Source organism: Podarcis liolepis, assembly GCF_965112155.1.
Source record: "Podarcis liolepis genome assembly, chromosome: 15".
Taxonomy (NCBI): Eukaryota; Metazoa; Chordata; class Lepidosauria; order Squamata; family Lacertidae; genus Podarcis; species Podarcis liolepis.
The window spans coordinates 26,284,476-26,307,322 of record NC_139566.1 but is presented as its reverse complement, the minus strand read 5'-3'; the positions used below and the strand labels follow the sequence as shown (position 1 = coordinate 26,307,322).

Genomic DNA, 22,847 nt, shown 5'->3' with positions numbered 1-22,847 from the left:
CGAGTTTCATTACTCCTTATCACTTAGCTTGATACCGGCGCGAAGCCAGTGCGATCCAGGCGTGGGGAGCCTATCTATTTTTATAATGTGTCCTCTCTATATAAATAATCCCTAAAGTATATAGTTAAAGCTCCCCCTCTTGTGCTTTACACTCTTGCAAGAGACAGAACTCGATGCAGGGTGAAAAGCAGGTGTCTCTAGTGAATGACAGAGGGCTTTTTCGTGTGGGGCTTCATCTGTCAGGGGCAGATTCCATCTCGGGGGACATGTTAAGGCTCCTGTCAACATCGGAGGGAGGCCTGGGGTGGAGAATCAGAGCAGAAGGAACCCAGCAGAAGCAGAGCACACACACACACCCAGGCCTCCAGGTGTATTATAACAACAACAACAACAACAACAACAACAACAACAACAACAACAACAACAACAACAACAACAACAACAATTTATTTATTTATACCCTGCCCATCTGGCTGGGTTTCCCCAACCACTCTGGGCAGCCTTCAACAGAATATCAAAATACAATAGTCTATTAAACATTAAAAGCTTCCCCTTCCACACACCTTGGAGATGATTTTGAATCTCTTTGAAAACCCAGGAGAATTTTCCGTGGACGGAGGAAAGGGATGTTGTGCCACACAGGAAGCGCTTGATATGTAAGCGGCAGAGAACCTCAGGCCTTACAACACCGAGACCATATAACACCAGTCCTGAAAGACCTACACTGGCTCCCAGTACGTTTCCGAGCACAATTCAAAGTGCTGGTGCTGACCTTTGAAGCCCTAAATGGCCCCAGCCCAGTATACCTGAAGGAGCGTCTCCACCCCCATCGTTCAGCCCGGACACTGAGGTCCAGCGCCGAGGGCCTTCTAGCGGTTCCCTCACTGTGAGAAGCGAGGTTACAGGGAACCAGGCAGAGGGACTTCTCAGTAATAGCACCCGCCCTGTGGAACGCCCTCCCACCAGATGTCAAGGAAATAAACAACTATCTGACTTTTAGAGGACTTTTAAAGGCCCTGTTTAAGGAAGTTTTTAATGTTTGATGTTTTATCGTTTTTTGAGAGCTGCCCAGAGTGGCTGGGGAAACCCATCCGGATGTGCAGGGTCTGTATGTATGTATGTCTGTATGTATGTATAAATAAACAAACAAATAAATAAATAGTTGTTGTTGTTGTTGTTAATGTGGTCCTCGAAACCTCTTTCCTTGGCCCTTAAGGCTTCGATACTCTCTTCAACACTCTCTGGAGACAAGAAACCCTGATATCACTTTGCTGAGGAAAGTGAACCAAAAAAAGCATATAACTTGAGGGGAAAGGAACAGGGGGCGGTTCTATCTTTCAGGGCAGGCCTTGTTAAGAGCAAAGTTAGGTTGTTCAGCTTCACATTCACCAGAAAGCACCTCCTCTACCTCACTAAGGATCATGCCCATCCCTAGTTGCTAAGCAAAGTAACTTTGGCCTGTTCACTTATGGACAACTGAGCTAACCCTGAAGTTACAAACTGAATGATCCACGCTGTTGCACCTCCAGCAAAAAATGAGGTCCTTTACCAGGTCCTTTACCAAAAAAACGAAGATCATGGCAACAGGTCCCATCACCTGCTGGCAAATAGAAGGGGAAGAAATGGAGGCAGTGAGAGATTTTACTTTCTTGGGCTCCATGATCACTGCAGATGGTGACAGCAGCCACGAAATTAAAGGACACCTGCTTCTGGGGAGAAAAGCAATGACAAACCTAGACTGCATCTTAAAAAGTAGAGATATCACCTTGCCAACAAAAGTTCGTATAGTAAAACCTATGGTTTTCCCAGTAGTGATGTATGGAAGTGAGAGCTGGACCATAAAGAAGGCTGATCGCCAAAGAATTGATGCTTTTGAATTATGGTGCTGGAGGAGACTCTTGGGAGTCCCATGGACAGCAAGAAGAACAAACCTATCCATTCTTAAGGAAATCAGCCCTGAGTGCTCACTGGAAGGACAGATCCTGAAGCTGAGGCTCCAATACTTTGGCCACCTCATGAGAAGAGAAAATTCCCTGGAAAAGACCCTGATGTTGGGAAAGATGGAGGGCACAAGGAGAAGGGGACGACAGAGGACGAGATGGTTGGACAGTGTTCTCGAAGCTACAAACATGAGCCTGACCAAACTGCAGGAGGCAGTGGAAGACAGGAGTGCCTGGCGTGCTCTGGTCCAGGGGATCACGAAGAGGCAGACACGACTAAATGACTAAACAACAACACCAGGCCAGATTAGACCCCCAAGCCAGATGTTTCCCACTGCTACTCTAGTGCCTCCTCTGCCCCATCCCTCTTCAATTTGCAGCATCATATTAGTGTTTGTTTCAAAGCCTTTCATGGGAAGAAGCTGGAATGGGGTGTGATCCTTCCCATCTATTAAGCAATCCGCCTTCTTCCAAAGTAACAACTCAGTTTTATTTCCACCTCATTTGACTGAGACGTAATGAGGCCCGACTTGCATGTCTGGAGACACCTGAATTATGCATTTAATAGAAAGCGTGCAGTTCAGCGGCAAATAATGAAAATAAAAATGAAGCAACCAATCATCAAATTAAGTTATTAAATTTAAAAGTGGGGGAGGGAAAGAAGCGTATTCTCTCTTTGCAGGAATCTCACTGTGCCTTCATTCAGCTGCTGGGTTTCTCAAAGGCAGAAAAGCTCAGGATCGTGAATTGTTGCTTTAATTCCTGTTCCGACTCCTGTGACTCTCCATTACTTTTCAGAGGGAGGGGGGTGTTGGGAAGCCCCTCTCTAAAATGGATTTATGTCTGTTTGCTTTTTATTAAATCACTAAAAAAGGAAAATCATGAACCACAGCAGCAGCTAAATAATGTATTATCATTGCCAGAGGGGCAGGAAGACCGAAATAAAAACAAAATATGAGCGTCAAGGGGGAGGGGAGGGTCGGAGGCAACTGTTTTTCTTTGGCTGCGTGGAGCTGTCAGATGAAATGTGGGTATGCAAATGGATGTCTTGGAGAGATGCCGTCTCAACAGGCTTCCTCTTCTGGTTTAGGGAAGATGGGCAATTGTCGGAGTTTGGAAAGTTCCTTTTGAAAAGGAACCAGAACTAGTTCCAGTTCACCCCTTTAAGAAACAAACAAAGAAAATACAGTGGTACCTCGGGTTACATACACTTCCGGTTACATACACTTCCGGTTACATACACTTCCGGTTACAGACTCCACTAACCCAGAAATATTACCTCGGGTTAAGAACTTTGCTTCAGGATGAGAACAGAAATTGTGCTCTGGCGGCGTGGCAGCAGCGGGAGGCTCCATTAGCTAAAGTGGTGCTTCAGGTTAAGAACAGTTTCAGGTTAAGAACGGATCTCCGGAATGAATTAAGTACTTAACCTGAGGTACCACTGTAGTACAATCACATGCTATGCAGAGGTTCAGTTCCAACAGTTCCTGGTATACATGACAATGCATATACAGTCATACCTCGGGTTACAGACACTTCGGGTTGCGCGATTTCTGGTTGCGCACCATGCCGAACCCGGGAGTCCCGGAACGGGTTACTTCCGGTGCTTGCACATGCACAGAAGTGCCGAATCGCGACCCACGCATGCACAGATGCAGCGTTGCGGGTTGCGGATGCTGCTCATTGCGAACATGCTTCCTGCATGGATCACTTTCGCAACCCGGGCGTCCACTGTACCGCTGTACCTTGGAAGCCGAACGCCTTAGCACTGATACATTTTGGCTCCCGAATGCCGCAAACCCGGAAGTGAGTTGTGATGGGATGATGAGCTGCTTGTGCGTAAAATCCAAGTCCCTCAGAGTTTGGTCAAGTTTGCAAACCTCTGTCTGTAACGGAGCCCCTTAAACATGGCTCCGTCAGTCGCTGGCAGATTCCGACAGTGGTTGCTTTCGGAATCGCTTCCAACATAAAAGCTCCTTAACGGAAACACGTCTTCTGGACTCTCTGCGTGACAGTTTCCGGCGAGGAGTGGGTGTCCCTACAGGAGGTCCTGAAACCTCCCCACTGTTTTCGCTGGAAGTGTCTCTGAGCCATCCCTCCTGCTCACTTTCCCTCAGCTCACCTCCTCTCCCCCTGCTGGTTCCCTCTTCAGCTGCTGAGTCTCTCCCAACCTGTGTGAGCCCTTCCACCTCCCTTCCTTCCAATGGCAGTTCCCTGACATGAGTGTTCCAGTTTGCGAACGTTCTTTGGAAGCTGAACGTCCGACATGGCTTCCGATTGGCTTCAGGAGCTTCCTGCAGCCAATCGGAAGCCTTGCCTTGGTTGTTGAACCTTTTGGAAGTCGAACAAACTTTCGGAATGGATTCTGCTCAGTTTCCAAGGTACGACTGTACTCAGACCCTTGGAACTGCCCCAACAAGAGCATCCTGAGGCTTCTGGAACTGGCATGCCTGTAAGTCCTTAGCCCCGTTTTCTGCCTCTCAAGCGAGGCAGAGAGCTTAAAAGCTCTCTGTTGAACAACTCTGGAAACCCTGAGGTGCTCTCATGAGATCTTGCAGGACCATCTCAGTTCCCACAAGATCTCACGAGAACAGCCCAGGACTTCTTGACCTGGTATGCAGAGAAGGCCTCACTCCCCATGCAAGGCAAAGATCTTTAAAGCTCTTTAGGTTTTCCCAGCACAACAAAAAGATCTTTTAAGCTCTCTTCCTTGCACTTGAATTTAGCCTGCAGGATTTCAAGTAGCTGGTTGCATATCTTTAAAATTGTGGGACATTATAACAACAACAACAACAACAACAACAACAACAACAACAACAACAACAACAACAAAACAACAACAACTTATTATTTATATGCCACACATCTGACTGGGTAGTCCCAGCCACTCTGGGTGGCTTCCAACAAATTAAAATACAGTAAGACATCAAACATTGAAAACTTCCCTATACTATTCCCTATTTAGATGTCTTCTAAAAGTCAGCTAGTTGTTTATTTCCTTGACATCTGGTGGAAGGGCATTCCACAGGGTGGGTGCCGCTACCGAGAAGGCCCTCTGCCTGCTTCCCCGTAACCTCACTTCTCGAAGTGAGGGGACAACCAGAAGGCACTCAGAGCTGGATCTCAGTGTCCGGGGCTGAACGATGGGGGTGGAGATGCTCCTTCAGGTATTCAGGTATTGCAGTCAAACCAACAATTCATGCTTTGCCAGATGGGCCCATGAAAGGGCTGAGTCTCAAACAGCTTCCCTGTAAATTTACTAGAGAGAACTCTGTGAGATAACTTCCTTTGTCTGCCTTGGCAGGAAGCTATAACATCACATACTTCCTTCCTGCCCGGGCAACCTCTCTTTTCTTTATCATGCCTCCAAGCTGATTGCATGTGCCTGTCTGAGCTCTGCAGCTCAGACACCATTTTTGAACTTACATTTAGTGCTTTTATAACTTACATAAACCAGCCTTCATTTTGCTCCTGTAATTGCTGCTTCAAGTCTGTCGATAGCAGCTGAACTTTTTGGAACTGGGTTGGGTCAAGGAAGCTGTTTTGAGTGATTATGAAGTTGTTCCTGTGCTACTTTAAAGAGCAGTAACGCTTCTGAATACCAGTTGCTGGAAACCACAGGTGGATATTTGTGCTCAAATCTTGCTTGTGGGATTTCCCTGTTTTGCCACTGTGAGACCAGGATGAGGGACCAGAGGGCCACTGGCCTGACCAAGCAGGGCTCTATTGCAGTTCAAGGCTCTTTCCATTCCACCCAGGCAAAAACACTCAAAACCTCCAAAAGCACTTGAAGGTGTGTTTTTTTTAGCAGAGGTTGGATGGCCACCTGCCATGGATGCTTTAGCTGAGATTCCTGCATTGCAGGGGGTTGGACTAGATGACCCTTGGGGTCCCTTCCAACTCTACAATTCAGGGAGAGTGTTGAACAAGGGCAGTGAATGATTTGGCCCTGGGAGAATCCCAAGGGCCATAAATATATCCCTGGAGGGCCACATACAGCTCCCGAGCCTGAGATTATGCTCAGAAGCAGTTCTAGAAGGGGTGGAGAGGATGGTTTGCTTGTGGAACAGACATTAAGACGAGGAAGGGGAACTGCCAGGAGGGGTGTGTGTGTGTGTGTGTATGTATGTGTGTTGGGGGGAGGGTGGTGTAATTCAGCCCCTCTCAAAAGCAATAATGAGAGTCAATGTTTAATAAATAGTGAGAGCAGCGTGCCATCCATTATGCATGCCAAAATATTACTAAAATATTCAATATTGCTGGCTTGTGAATATTTCATGCAATTATTCATTAATAAACATTTGTCAGCACCACATGTGTGACGGGGGAGTTGACGTGAAACAGAATGCCACAGGAGGATGGGGGAGACCGGAGGATCGAGGCTGAAGCAAGTGGGCAGGTGACAGTTGTCAAATATGGGCACCCAGCCCAGCCGTTGGGAGAATGGCATGTTTGTCTCATGGCATCCAGTTCTGGACACACAACAGTTTTGGGAGTGCTGAAGGCTGTTAGTGCATTGTTGCAGCCAGAGGGTGCAGTTAGATTACAGTGGCAGGCAGCTCACACAACCCAGTTTTATGCCTGTTTGGTGCACTAAGTTCTATTAGGACAGGGCTGAGAAGCCTCAGGCCTGGGGGGAGGAAGGGGCAAATGTGGCCCTAGAGGCCTCTCTCTCTGACCCTCAGGACTATCTCTAGGCCAGGGGTAGGAAACTGGATCCAGATGGCATGTCAGATGGTTTTATCTCCTCCAACCACCTTGTGGGCCAAGTTCTACAGATGCTTGAGGTTGCCCACCAGTCAACCGGTCGATTGCATTCCAAAGTCAGATGACCCCCTTTTTCGCTCATGGGATTTGCAATCAATCTGTGCAGGCAAAGCCAAAACCCACAAAATAGCAGGGCTGATTATGGTGCTGATCTATGCTTTTTTAATTGCCTTCTAAACCTCCGTCTCAAGGCAGTTTGAATAAAAGGTATCATAGCATCAGGGGGATTCATGGAAATGCCTACAGAACGTGTCTGTCAGGGGTCAGCAAACTTTTTCAGCAGGGGGCCGGTCCACTTTCCCTCAGACCTTGGGGGGGGGCAGACTATATTTTGAAAAATAAAAATAAAAATGAAGGAATTCCTACGCCCCACAAATAACCCAGAGATGCATTTTAAATAAAATCACACATTCTACTCATGTAAAAACACCAGACAGGCTCCACAAATAACCCAGAGATGCATTCTACTCATGTAAAAATACGCTGATTCCCAGACCGTCTGCAGGCTGGATTTAGAAGGCGATTGCGCCGGATCTGGACCCCGGGCTTAGTTTGCCTACCCATGGTCCAGAGGCTTGCTTGCAAAAGCATAGGGGGTGGGTGCAGGGGAAATATCTTGGTCCAGATCAGAAAGAGGCAAGAAGGCTGAGCTCTCATCCGACTGAGCTGCCTGAGCTACTTATTTGGCAGACGTTACGCTCCATTTGAAACACAAATGTCAGTCAGTGCTGCAGGAAAAGGCTTCTCCACCTGCCCTTTATTACGACCATAAATCTCTCTGCCTCTCTCTCTCTCTCCCTCCCTCCCTCACCATGTCCCTGCACCCAAACATGATGCTCCAGGCTTTATCAATATGTGCAATCCATCCTGTCAAACACACACACACACACTTGCAAGATACAGGTGGTTGCTCTCACTGGACCCGATAACGATGAACCCCCTCAGAATGAAAAGAGCACTGAGGCTGAGCTTCACCAACTAGGTGCTCTCCAGGTGTTTTGCAGCATCACTTCCATCAGGCCCAGCATCCCATGCCTGAACTGGCTTGGGTACCATTTCTCCCCGAGGCTATTTAACATCTATATGAAGCTGCTGCATGTGGTCCTTAAGAGCTTTGGGCCTTAAGGCTCTGCCTTTCCAGTACCTGAAACTGTGTCCAGCCTCCTCTGAGATCAAATACAAACCTGATTCAGCATTAAAGTGACCTAGTTATCGTTTTACATTTTGGAGGGAGGGTCCAGAGTGGGAGTCACAAAAACCCTCTTGGTAGCCAGATATAGCCCACAACCTTCAGTGGAGCCACCCCTGCCCCAGCTTGCAAATTTAGCTGTATTCTGTCTGACAGAACTTTCCCATGAGCAAATAAGGATACAGTGGTACCTCGGGTTAAGAACTTAATTCATTCTGGAGGCCCGTTCTTAACCTGAAACTGTTCTTAACCTGAAGCACCACTTTAGCTAATGGGGCCTCCTGCTGCTGCCACGCAGCCGGAGCACAATTTCTGTTCTCATCCTGAAGCAAAGTTCTTAACCTGAGGTAGTATTTCTGGGTTAGCAGAGTCTGTAACCTGAAGCGTATGTAACCTGAAGTGTATGTAACCCGAGGTACCACTGTATAAGCAGAGGCTGCTGGATCAGGCCAGTGACCATTCTAGCCCAGCATCCTGTAGTCAATGTGCTCCACCATCTGCCCCAAAAGGATGCCCAGAAGCAGGATCTGACCACAAGAACCCTCTCCCCTCCTGCGGTTTCTGGCAACTGGTATTCAGAAGCATTGCTGACTCTGACCATGGAGCCACAGCACAGCCATCAAATGGAATGGCGAATGCCCAAGCCCGAACTATCCATTTAATCAGATGACCTTGCCCTGAAAAAGCCAGGTCTCCACTGGGTACCGTAAACTGTGAATCTCCATACTGTTATTTTTCTTCTGTGTTTCTGCTACTGCTGTATAGCAAGATGCTTAAACCCCAAAGCCCTCTAGAGAGTTCATCCTTTCAGATATGATGAGGGTTTTCTCTCCCCCCCCCCACTGCCTGCTTGATCGTGTTCATAAAATATGAAAAACTTTATAAATTTATCTGCATGCTGCAAAGCAAGGCAGGCATGCTGGAGTTGACTCATCCAATCCTCTCCGTGTGGAGCACTGCAAATTTGTGCTCAGTCCTTTGTCAGGCTCTGTCACATGAAAAACGGGAACTGGTAGAGGACGGATGCCTTCCTACTGTCATAAATCTCTCCCTGCGCCGGCACTGCCAGCAAGTTCTGCCTAAAGCAAAATGCTGGAGTCAATGTCCAGACCCCCCTGCTTGGGCCAGAAGAACAGAAGGACATAAGAACATCCCTGCTGGATCAGGCCAATGGCCCATCTAGTCCAGCATCCTAGTCCAACCAGATGCCTGTGGGAAGCCTGGAAGTGGTACCCAAGCACATGAGCTCTCTTCCCTCCTGTGGTTTCCGGCAGCTGGCATTCAGAAGCATTACAGCCTCTGACCAGAGAGGCAGAACACACCTATCATAACTAGTAGCCATTGGTGGCCCTTTCCTTCTGAATTTGTCTAATCCTCTTTTAAAGCCAGGACTGACCTGCTGGGAGCCTGAAGGGCCCTGCCCTGCTTCTCTCCACCTGGCTTGGGGTGGGGCGGGACAGGCTCCATAAAGGAGTGCTGCTGCCGCTGCTGCTACTACTGGGCAGAGAGGGCTCAGTTTTGGTTTTTGATCTATGTCATTTTAAATTGTGATTGATATTAATGCTGTATTCTTAGTTTTCAATTTTATGATTTATGTGGAAATTGTTTTCCATTTGGTTGTGTACTTTTTGATGTGATTTATTTCTTGTTTGTGACTTTTGTTATGTTGGTAATTATGTCAATCTTGTCAAGTCGTAAGCTGCCACGAGCACTGTTTTAACTATGGAAAAGCGGCATACAAATAAAATCATCATCATCATCATCAAACCTTTTATTGGCATCACATACAAATATCCAAAACAAATCAATAAAAAGATGACGATGGTGATCAAAGTTGGGGGCCATCACTGCCTCCTGTGGGAAGAAGAAGAAGAGTTTGGATTTGACATCCCGCTTTATCACTACCCGAAGGAGTCTCAAAGCGGCTAACGTTCTCCTTTCCCTTCCTCCCCCACAACAAACACTCTGTGAGGTGAGTGGGGCTGAGAGACTTCAAAGAAGTGTGACTGGCCCAAGGTCACCCAGCAGCTGCATGTGGAGGAGCGGAGACGCGAACCCGGTTCCCCAGATTATGAGACTACCGCTCTTAACCACTACACCACACTATACTACACCACACTGCGGGAGCCAGTTCTAAAGCTTAACTATGCGCTGCATGAAGAAGGATTTTTCTTTTATTTGTCCTGAATCTTCCAACATTGTGCTTCATTGGATGCTCATGAATTGAGGAGAAAATGGGGTGAAGGAGAACTTTGTATGCTGCCTTTAGCTTCCTGGAGTAATGGTGAAATATAAAGAGTGCTTTTTTCTTTAAAAAAAATGTTTAGGAGTACTCTCATTTGACTAAAGAGAACCACCATTTTATTGTTCAAATCGGGAAAAATGCAGTAAATGGACAAAAGACTGTCATTGGGGGTAGCAATGGAACTGAAAATTCACCATGCTAGAGAAGAAACTAATTTTTTTAAAAAAAAAAAATTCCAGTTAGAGTCACAAAATGTTTAGGGGTATTCATACCCCTGTGTACCCCCCAGAAAAAACTACTGAAATAATATAATATAATAATATAATATAATATAATATAATATAATATAATATAATATCATATAATATCATATAATATCATATAATATCATATAATATCATATAATATCATATAATATCATATAATATCATATAATATCATATAATATCATATAATACCAAAGGTGGTTGAACCAAAAATGTTGCATGCAAAAATGTGTTTAATAGTTTCTGAAAACTACAAAAAGTGGGCACCTGTTGTATTTCAACAAAAGGATTCTGTTCCACACTGCTCTGAGTTGCTGTCGGGGTGGGGGGGTGGGGGGGTTATGTTAGTTTCAGAGTTTCAAGGAGAGACTCTCCTGCAGAGAGCAGTGGCCTTCTGGGTACATGAGGCGTTTTTTTTAAAAAAAGATATTTATTGAAAGTTTTTAAGATATAACAAGAAAAAAGAAAAATAAACATACAAAATAAAAAACAGTTAAAAACACACATAAATTTTCAATAACATAACTTCCATACACTTATTTCCTCAGACCTCCTCTTTTAAAGTAACCGCGTCCTGAACTGCATGGATTCTTAATGTTAGTACCAGAGCCTTGAATTTTGCTTGGTAGTAGATTATGTTATGAAGTCAGGGGTGAGAAAAGGACACTTTGGATTTGTGCCTACATTTCAATCTGGGAAGAACACAGGACTCCCACCTCTGCTTGAAATTGGCATAGCATAGCCTCAGAACTCATATCTAAGCTGCGGAATGGATCTCCAACTGGAAGGCCCAAAAAGCCCAATTAATCTTTGGTGAAATCCAAAGGGTGCTTCTTAGATGGGCATTACTGAGCAATGAATAAGAGTGAGAAGCTCAGCTGCAGTCAACAGCTTTTATAGGACCAGGCTGAGCCCTACTGGCTGCCATGTGTCACCTAATCTATGTGAAGCTAGCAGCTGCAGTACCCCTTCCTGACCACCTGCTGCAGTGGCGCTATAACGCACCACCTCCTGCCAGGTGCTGTAGGACTGCAGGTAAGTGTCTGGTATATCACTGGCACTTGGTGTGGCTGTTTGATCCTCCAGTTTAAGATTCAGGGACCTCATAAGTTTGAGTCCTCTGGCTTCTGGGAGCCAGCGTGGTGTAGTGGTTAAGAGCAGTAGACTCGTAATCTGGTGAACTGGGTTCGCTTCCCCGCTCCTCCACATGCAGCTGCTGGGTGACCTTGGGCTAGTCACACTTCTCTGGTCTCTTAGCCTCACTCACCTCACAGAGTGTTTGTTGTGGGGGAGGAAGGGAAAGGAGATTGTTAGCCACTCTGAGACTCCTTAAGGGGAGTGAAAGGGATATCAAGTCCAAACTCTCCTCCTCCTCCTTCTCCTTCTTCTCCTCCTCCTCCTCTTCCTTCAGGAGAACCAGATGCTGAACTAGATGGGCCATTGGCCTGACAAGAAGAAGAAGAAGAAGAAGAAGAAGAAGAAGAAGAAGAAGAAGAAGAAGAAGAAGAAGAAGAAGAAGAAGAAGAAGTTATTTATACCCCAGCCACCTGGCTGGGTTTCCCCAGCCACTCTGGCCGGCTCCCAACAGAACATTAAAAACACGATCAAACATCAACATTAAAAACTTCCCTAAACAGGGCTGCCTTCAGATGTCTTCTAAAAGTCAGATAGTTGTTTATTTCCTTGACATCTGATGGGAGGGCATTCCACAGGGCAGGCACTGCTACCGAGAAGGCCCTCTGCCTGGTTCCCTGCAACCTCACTTCTTGCAGTGAGGGAATTGCCAGAAGGTGCTTGGCGCTGGACCTTGGTGTTCGTGCTGAATGATGGGAGTGGAGATGCTCCTTCAGGTATACGAGCAGCCTGCTTTCATGTTCTTATAAAAATATGGGGAATTTTGGGAGAAGCAAAGCAATATATATATATATATATATATATGCAATAATTCACCACCACCTCAAATATATTACACCCATCCCGATTCTTGGCCTTTTCAGATTGTGCTGCAAAGGAGGCCTTGATTGATCCATTTGCTCAAACCACTAATCATATTCATCACAGTAAATGGGTCTGGACGTCACTGCAATGCTTTTGGATGCCATCAGTTTCTGCCGTTGAGTTTCAAGGATCTGGATCTCCTGTTTGTTCAATAGCAATAAACTTCCAAAGTTTTATAGGGTCATAAAAACACTACAAGTCCTTCCATTTACAGCCTGTGTATAATTTACTTGGGAAGGTTTGCTCTCTAATGGTGCAGCACAAGTGATTTGAGTTCTATTAGCTGGAAACATTATATCTACATTTTCAGAATTCTCATAAATAATTCTGCCATGTGGAAAAATACCCCAGTCTGAAATTGCAATGTAAGAAAAGGAACAGAGAGAGCCAGGGATCCTCTCCTGCATAAATAGAAAAGGCAGCTACCAGGAGGACGTCATTGAAGACAAAACATCCACTCTCTGGCTCCTTCCATTAACTCCTCTAAACCAATGGAGGCAGAAGTATTAATAATGGGTTGTGGGTGCCAACACAGAGGGTTAACTCTGAACTTTGCCAAATAATTAATTCACTGGCAAAATAGAAATACATTACAGTGAACTCCCAGGCACAGAGACCTACTTGTATATGCATATTCAATGACCAGTAGTGTAGTGGAAAATTCAGAAGTGCATGGTCCCTTCATGATAGTCACAATGATGCTCCCTCATAGCCATGCCCCATTCTAAGATGACATATTATGCAATAATTGTAATTAAGAATGCATTGCAATGATCAACCTGTTAAGGATAGTAGGAGAGGATATGTTGATTAAATATTATCCTTCCTTCACTCACACTAGTAAGTCATGTTTCAGAGCAAATTCTCCACAATACAGCAGGAAGTTAGTTTGCAGATTCATTTGAATCTCTTTAGTTAAGCAATCCAGTCTGGCTTGATCAGACTGGATTATTCCCGGTGTCCCCTTTGATCCCTCTTAAAAGAATAAAGACACTAGAGTCTTTCCTTAAAAGTACTGTAACAAGAAGTTTACTCACATTCAGTTCACAGTATGATCCCTGAAGGCAGATTTTAGCTTGTAGTTACAGAACATAGTGTGAATTCATCCCTTATGGGGATTGAGCCCATGTGCTGCTGGCTGAGAGCCAGCAGACAGCAAAATACATTAAGAGAACAGCATTAAGAGAACAAAATGGCTGCAGGAGAGCAGCATGTCATCAAGAGAGAGAAGTGGCTATGTGACTCAGCTCTTTTATGGAGTCAGCCAGGGTCACACCCATTTTCCTGGTCACATGCAGGGGGAGGACGCTCCAGACCAGTGGAACAGGAAGTTATACTGGCTGGAGTAACATCCCCCTGCCTGTGCCCACTCTAGGGAAACAAGAAATGTTGTATTTGACTGCTCCAATGGATTACATCCCACACAACCCAGATCGCCATGCACTGCCTTTCAAAACTACTATTTCTTGTGCATGTGGAAATGATCTGGAGTGCTCCAATGTCATCCTTTGAAGTTGCATTTTTTCATCAAGTTCCATTGCATATAACAGAACATGCACACTATACTCTGGAAACTGCATGCTCCTAAATGCTTAACTTTGGTGCATAAGGATCAACTCCTCTATGGTGTTCTTCCAATGCGCCTTCTTCAGAGTGGCCCTAGGAGCCCATTCTCAGCTGCTGACTCACCTCCTTTCATGCTGATTGGCCCCAAGCACCATGAAGGGTGAGAAGATGACTTCTCAGAAGCTTAGAAAGCTCCCCTTTCGTGTTGATTGGGTGACTCTCGGATGCTGGAGACAGGGACTCCACTGCAGAAATGGTAACGGGTCTTCAATTCCCCCATCCCCCACATGACTCTGGACCACTACATCTCTGCCAATGACTGAAACATTATGTTCAATGTGTGAACCTACTCTGCTGAGAAGCTTATTTCTTCTAGGAATATTGGGTGATATTGTAGTAATATGGATTTATTGGTCAACTTTCTATTGTGGGGAAAATCAATACTCAAAGCAACTCACGTAAATACATACAAGAAATAAGGCGAATATTAAAAAGAGGATATAAAATGACTCAAAGGAAAAGCAGTAGTGGGAAGTGAAGAGAATAAGAGTTGCATCATAAACTTACTTGAGGTAGACCCATTGAAATTAGAGAACTTAAGTTTGCTGCAGCCTATCAATGGGCCTAACTCTGGGTAGGGCCAGCACTGGAAGCAACCTTGAGGCTGCAATCCAAAACCCAAATTCTCCAGGGTGGGAAGTTTTAGACAGCGGTGGCTGGTGCCCATTGGAATGGATGGGTCAGTAAGTGAGGAACCCAACAGAAGGTGGAGCCAGAGCCAATGACAGGCAGTGCCAATTAATTCTACAAGGGCAACCCTCATACTTATTAAGAGGAGGAACCTGACAGGCAGGGCCATCCTTCTGGACTGGTTATAGGAAAGAAGACAGTCATGTGAGTGCTGGCTGAGGGCTCATGTGATGGAGGCTGGTGCTCCCTTCCTTTGCCATAACGGAACAACCTTGCCTGCTGAAAGCTTTATCTGTGGTGTATGATCTTCAGTGGCTCATTCCCTCATTGATACTTCATCATTTACCTCTTGATGGCTCATTCAATCATGAGCAGTCTTAGCCAATTATGGCTCCCATCATAAAAGGATGATGTCACATGGGACTAGCCAATCAGATTTGACCAGAGGTCTCCATGGGCAAAGACACCTCCTGGATGAGTTGAATAGTGATTTGCAGCCAGTCAGAAATCATACAGTGAATAAGATGCCATCACTACACTATAGCATCCATCAGATTTGGTGAGGTGATTACATCAATGAATGCAATAAAGTCTATTGGGCAGGTGGGGTGGGAAGAGGGGGCAATGAAGATGAGCAAGCAAGCTGTTATGCAAGCAGCACCAAATAGGTTGGCCGAAGACTTTCCCCCTTCCTGTTTTTCAGGAATAGTTTTGGCAGGATCAAAAAACAACAACGAGTGCTTTCGATTCTCCCCTAACCAGATGAACTTTATAAAGCCACCCTGAGAAGGAAATGGCTTAGCGTTTCTGGGAGAGGGGGAGGAAGATGAAAGCAGAGTGGCAACACAAACATTCCCATCCAAGAGATGATTGTATTTCAAAGGTAATTATGGATGCTTCCAACGGGTGAGGAGGGTGCATTGAGTCTCACAAAGCAAAGATAATTTATTCATGAGAAGCTGATCTGCAAGGCTTCCCAGGCAGAAGGAACCTCTCCATATTCATGGGGGATAATTAAGTTGGTAGTGAGAAGGGTTTGTTTTTCAACAGGCTTCAGGAGGAGGAAGCCAAGTACAGTATGGACAGGTATTTCACTGATACACGATGTGTGTCTGCCCATCCACATGTTGGGGATGGAGTTTGCTGGGGGAGAAGTGCTGCCCCCTTTCACCCCATGGCTCCTCCTTCCTCCCCCTTTTGGGTTCTATATAAGGGTGTGCCTGGAGAGAGGTGGGTGCTGAAGTCTGTGCATCATCCCAAGATCCTCTGAGAAAGGAAGAACTTGTTTGTTGTTGTTGTTTAGTCATTTAGTCGTGTCTGACTCTTCGTGACCCCATGGACCAGAGCATGCCAGGCACTCCTGTCTTCCACTGCCTCCCGCAGTTTGGCCAAACTCATGCTGATAGCTTCGAGAACACTGTCCAGCCATCTCATCCTCTGTTGTCCCCTTCTCCTTGTGCCCTCCATCTTTCCCAACATCAGGGTCTTTTCCAGGGAGTCTTCTCTTCTCATGAGGTAGCCAAAGTATTGGAGCCTCAGCTTCAGGACCTGTCCTTCCAGTGAGGACCCAGGGCTGATTTCCTTCAGAATGGATAGGTTTGATCTTCTTGCAGTCCATGGGACTCTCAAGAGTCTCCTCCAGCACCAGAATTCAAAAGCATCAATTCTTCGGCGATCAGCCTTCTTTATGGTCCAGCTCTCACTTCCATACATCACTACTGGGAAAACCATAGCTTTTACTATAAGGACCTTTGTTGGCAAGGTGATGTCTCTGCTTTTTAAGATGCTGTCTAGGTTTGTCATTGCTTTTCTCCCAAGAAGCAGGTGTCTTTATCAGTTGGCTATTGCCAGCTGCCATGACTCCAATCCCTCCCATATTACAAAAAAAAACTCTGGCCTTGTTGAAGCACAATTCTGTGCTCTCGGAGTTACCTTGGAGTTGTCTTAAGAAGGCAAAGCTGTTTTTTGTTAGGAGTCAAAGGAACTGATGGACATTTTCTTTTAAGAGAGTTTGCAGGTGGGGGACGTTTTTCAGTTCAGCTAGCCACATCTTGAGATGCCCCATTCAAAGTCGGTCACTATAACAGGTGGATGGAGCCCTTGCATTTCGCTTTCCCTGTGTGGCTTGTAAACCTGCAAAGTAGGTTAGGCTTAGAGGCAGTAACTAGCCCTGAAGGTCACCTAGTGAGCTTCATAGTTCAATACAAACTTGAACCCTGGTCTCCCACGTCCTAGTTGAACATTTTTGGTGATCACTCCTAGCCGAGTAAGATTGTCTTCCACAAACACAGTTTTAGCAGGGAGTCTGTAAGCGACTGTGGAGGCCAATTCTGGATCCACATGTCCTTCCACAGTGGGGACATAGATTTCCAGGTGGGAGTTGATCATGGTGAGGGTTTGCCAAGTGTGCCTTCATCTTAGCATGTTTCTCCCTTTTATCCTGATTTTGAGTGTCTTCAAAGTCCATGACACCTTTGGTAAAGGCTGTTCTCCAGTTGGAACGCTCGCAGGCCAGTATTTCCCATTTGTCGGTGTGTATACTACCTTTTTAAAGATTTGCCTTAAGAGAGTCTTTGAACCTCTTTTGTTGACCACCAGCATTACACTTTCCATTTTTAAGTTCAGAATAGAGTAGTTGCTTTGGAAGGCAATAATCAGGCATCCACACAACATGACCAGTCCAGTGAAGTTGACGTTGACAAATCATTGCTTCCACAGTGGTGATCTTTGCTTCTTCCAGTACATTGACATTAGTTTGTGAAATATACTCAGAGTCCTGTAGTGATTTCATGCTCTTTATTGCAGCTTGTAAAACAGTGATTGAATCCCCCCCCCCAACCCTCAGGCTTTTATATACATTATTTACACAGTGAGTCCCATCTGATTGGCTAATTCTGCTTCCCTCCTGGAGCCTGATTGGTCTTTTCCTGCAGGCCAATCAGTTGTTGCATTCTACGATCCTACCAGCCTAATAGGCTGATTAACTTCCTCCTGGAGCCTGATTGGTCTTTTCCTGCAAGCCAATCAGTTGTTGCATTCTACTATTCTACTTGTCTATTGTTCTAGGATCCAAGCTTAGTACATAACAATTTGCCTGCTTTCCCAAGTGATGTGTAATTTTTTTCGGAGACATTGTTCTAGTTCAACATTCTAACCATGGCACCATTGTGTTATCAAACACCTCTAGCTGGGCACCTTCTGAAGTGGGCCTGCCGCCTCCTTCTCCTACTGTCAGTAAGGAGTCTCATCCTTCTGGAGAGGTACTTGAGAGTATGTCCAATACTGAGCCAGTACTGACTCCAACACCAAAGACATGGAGATGCCAGCACAGACAAACCTCACAGACCCAACTCATTTGCAGTAGTGCCCGTTTGCTTGCTAAATCCTGAAACACTTATCACTTGCTCCGCTAAGACTTTTGCTCTCCCCACTCTTCAAAAGGAAGAGACAGGCAGCATGTTGCTTGTTGAATCAATGTCTCAGTTTGCACTTAGTCATGTAATTCACCCCCCTGTGCCTTTGATTCTCACGTGTTCACCCTGCAGATTTATGCATTAGAGATTTTGGAGGAAACAGTATCCCAAGTTTGAGTTATTCATCTGGCAGTGTGGACCAGGACAACTCAACCTCCTAATCAGGCCTGTGGAACAGGGGTGCCTGACCACCAATATCAAATGCAAAGTATTTTCCAGAGTACATTTAGCTGCCATGTTCTAAAAGAATCCAAAAACAGGGACAACCAACCTTTAAGAAAGCTGACCACTGTTAGAGAAATAAATAAAGTTTGGCTTCAGGATTAATGATTGTGAACTTTTTCTGGTCAACAAGAGTGAAGGTGACATGAAATAAGGGTAAGGGCAGATTTGACTATTCATGTACACAAAAGACACACACACACACACACAAGCTGTGCAAAAATGTTCTAGCACATGAAATCACAGACTGCCAATAAAGTAAAATATTCTCCATGCAAACCGAACCTAAGGTAAACAACTATTTCAGAATGCGTTGAAATATTGCTTTGAACCTTTTCTGCAATATCCCACTATATCGGAGAAAATTAGTCTTTGAGCTTTGTGCGACAATTACTGTATAAATACTGTATTCTGCATTTCACATCATGTTCAGATGACTCCCTGGCTCTCATGAGTTCGGGGCCCTCTCCCAAGTAATTCCTGCGGTTTTGATTTCCACAACACTCCCCATCACACCTTTCACAAAACTTCTGCTGATGCTGGGGAGACAGGCCTGACAGTGTAACCATATTCTCTCTACAGTGTGATATCACAGCCTCCTACCCAAGCAGGGACTCCTCATCGTCCCCAGAAACTGCGCAGGAAGGTTAGAGTCTAGCCAATTAACCTCCATTTTGCATTAATGCGATTGATTTTCTCTTCCTGCTTGTAGCGTTTGATACCTCCCTGTTGAAATTCAATTTGAAGGTGCCTGCACTGTGCAGGGAACTTGCTTCTATTTCAGCTCAGCTTGGAGGAATGACTACACATCAGGAACCTCAGAAGAGTCTTGGTTTGGATTGAGATACATCTATTTCAGCTGTTGCAGCCAGCAGCAGCCAGACAATTACCTCTGGAAACTCATGGGGCAAGGCACAGTCCTGGTGCCCACAAGTGACATAGACAGTGGCTTGAGGAAAGGTGCAACCACTTCTCTTGGACTGGCCTTGACTACTGACCCACATATTGACCTGGAGATATAGGGGGCAGAGAACTGGCATGGATGATTGGGTCTGAAGCCAGGGTGGGAATGAGCGTTACCTGAACATAGGACCGTCAGAAGCTGCCTTAAATAGAGTCAGTCCATTGGTCTAGCAAGTTCAGTATTATCTACGCTTACTGGAAGTGGTGGGGGACATTCTCAGGCCTATAAGAAGCAGAAGCAGAGGAAGAGGAGGAGGAGGAGGAGGAACTTATTATTTTCACCCCACCCATCTAGCTGGGTTTCCCCAGCCACTCTGGGTGGCTCCCAACAGAATAATAATAATAATAATAATAATAATAATAATAATAATAATAAAGCGATAAAACATCAAACATTAAAAACTTCCCTAAACAGGGCTGGCTTCAGATGCCTTCTAAAAGTCAAATAGTTGTTTATTTCCTTGACATCTGGTGAGAGGGCGTTCCACAGGGCAGGTGCCACTACCGAGATGACCCTATGCCTGGTTCCCTGTAGCTTCACTTCTTGCATTGGGGGAACCACCGAAAGACCTTCAGAGGAGGACCTCAGCGTCCTGGCTGAATGATGGGGGTGGAGACACTCCTTCAGGTACACTGGGCCGAGGTTGTTTAGGGCTTTAAAGGTCAGCACCAGCACTATGAATGGTGCCCGGAAACGTACTGGGAGCCAATGTAGGTCTTTCAGGACCGGTGTTATATGGTCTTGGCAGCCACTTTCGGTCACCATCAGAGATTGCCATCATAGATTGGACCTGGGCCTTCTGCTTGCAAAGCAGATGTTCTATTACTGAGTCACAGCCCTTCCTTGGTTAGGCTAGCCAACACTGCCCTGAATAACTTCAGATAACATTTCCTGGGGTCTTATTTTTCCCTTCCCCCAAAATTTCCAGGTGCCACATACTCGTGCTGAGTATGTGCTGGACAATACCGTTGTGCAATAGACTACATTCTAGACAGGCAAAGGTCCAAAGTTTCTGCACAGAGACACCCATGCATATTTCCACATTTTTTTTCTGGGCAGGCGAGAGGCTTTTCTCCTCATCCAGTCTTACCAATCCCCTGGGGGTAACTAGGGTTATATTCAGTGCTGCATGATGCCTATTGGGACTGTTTGGGTGAAGTCAGAGAGCGCAATAGTACGTGCCTCCAGAGTCAAAGACAGGCAACAGGCAACTAGTTTTGTCCCTATCCTCCTCCCAGATGAGTTCTACAAGGGCAACACTAGGAGACTAAGGAGGAGGAAGCTGATAGGATGGGCCACCCCCTGGACTGCTTGTAAGTAAGAAGACAGTCAAGAGATGGCTGGTTGAGGGCAGACTGAGGTTGGTGGGGCATTGCCCATTTGCTCTAATGAGTATACTGGCTCGGAACTCTGGGATGTAACATAAGCAGTCAAGTACAACACTTCCTGTTTGCCCAGAGTGGACATGCAGGGGGGTGTTACTCCACAGCCAGGAGGACTTCCTGTGACACCTGGTCTGGAGCTTCTTCCCCCTTCGTGTGACCCTGGGAAACCCCATAAAAGGGGCTGGTCACACAGCCATCTTCCTCTTTTGATGCCTTTTCTTCTCTTGGACTGCACTGCTGGCTCTCTGCCAGCTGCACATGGGCCCATCCTTACAAGGATGTAAGCCACACTGTATCTGTAACATCAAGCTAGCTAAAGCCTGCCTTCAGGGATCCAACTGTGAACTGAATGTGAGTAAACTTCTTGTTACCTTTAAAAGAAGCTTCTTGTGTCTTTATTCTTTTTAGGAAAGATAAAAAGGGGACTGGCCAGGAACAAAACCCAATCTGAACAAAGCCAGATTGGGTTGCTTAAGTAAAGAAATCCAAAAGAATCTACCAACTAACTTTCTGCTATATATTAGGGAATGTCGCTCTGCTGCTGACTCACAAGTGTGAGTGAGGAAGGATACTATTAAATCAATATATCCACTCCTAGTATTTACAACATTCCCACAAGAACATGAATGTCCCATTTGAGCACTTTCAGCATCCCCATTCATTTTGAGGAGGCTTTACACAGGAGAATTCCCTACTCAATGGGTCAGGTTTGTTTCCTTCCTGATCTTCTGCACCCTTAAGCTTAACTAGGGATGTAAGAACACATTATTTTCTGTTCCACCGTGTAGTCTTCACACGCAGCAGCGTTTCCATTCTGCTGCAGTTCGTCTTCCACCAAAACTACGTCATTCGACTCACTCTCTGCTGTGGTGAAATTAAGTCGCTTATGTAAGTGACATTGTCATGACTTCCTTCCAACCACATTCACTTCAAGGAAAAAGAAATGCAGACATAAACATTCACGTACCTTTTGCAGGATGACAGCAACAACAAAAAAGTATTCACTGGATTTATTTCAGTTCCGGACATGGAAAGAATCAAGCATTGGCAATTTCTGTTTCTGTTTAAGTCCAGATTCTCTGACATCCACTGTCATGACTGACATTTCCTCCCTGAAGTGGCAAACACACCTGGTCAGTCTGGAGATCTGCATCCAGCTGAGGGACGCATTTGCCAGCTGCCCAGTAGCTCGGAGGTTGGAGCCAGCCACACACGTTTATTTTGCTGAGCCGCCATGTTAAAACGTTTCCTTGGGAAAACAGAGCTATCTCTTAAGTAATTAGAGTAATTAGAGCGATTATTTGCCTGCACTTAGCTGGGGCTGTGCACTGGAAATGTGTCTACATCTTCATTATCCGGGCGGCTTCCTCGGCGCAGGGAACACATCTCAGTCCCTGGTTCTGCAATGATAGCTCAGAGAGCCATCTTGCGAGATTCTGAAAAACAGCAAGCCAAAGGGGGCTTTTCCTGATGGGGTCCACAGCTGCTGGAGAGCCATTCCTAGGCAAACTGATGGTGAACAGCAGCCCATAATGGACCTGTGGAGGAGTTTTGACGGCCCTGATAGTTGACCCTTCTTTCTCCTTGACTCAGAGGTCACAGCTCCCATCTACCTGGAAACTTCTCCTTGCCCCATCAACATCATCTGAGAGCAAGCAGTGATTTATGACCCCATTGAAGGAGGGGTCTCCTTTCTAGAGAGGATGGTGCCCTTCCACCTCTGCTTCTCCAGGCAGACACGATTTATCTTATGTTGCTATAACGATAACGTACCGCCTCTGCCTTTTCCTTCTCTTCGTCGACTTTTTCTCCCTCGCAAATTTATTCTTTTTGCTTTTGTTTATTTGCTTCATATCCCACCCTTTCTCCCAAAGGAGCCCAGGGTGGCAGTCACAGCAATGATTAAACGTTTGAAAAAACACCAACAAGCGAAAGCAGTTTCAAAACATTCTGAAAACAGTTTAGAAACATTTTCTCAGCTGGTGTTCTCGGGGTTTCTAGGAACAGTGTCATTTTTTAGCCACCAACTGCCTGGTTAAACAGGAATGTTTTCAAAATCTCCCTGAATGTCAATAATGAAGGAGAGGGACACACACATCACTACAGAGGGCATTCTATAAATGGGAGCCACCACTGAAAAGG

General features: G+C 45.7%; 1 long non-coding RNA gene across 1 annotated transcript; it reads left to right on the top strand.

The window, feature by feature from the left end:
* The first annotated feature begins 15,116 nt into the window (after positions 1-15,116).
* Positions 15,117-21,177, top strand: LOC310695023. The gene is made up of 4 exons (XR_014519867.1): positions 15,117-15,220; positions 18,939-19,002; positions 20,559-20,633; positions 21,114-21,177. It is a non-coding gene; the product is annotated as an uncharacterized lncRNA (long non-coding RNA).
* The last annotated feature ends 1,670 nt before the right edge of the window (positions 21,178-22,847 follow it).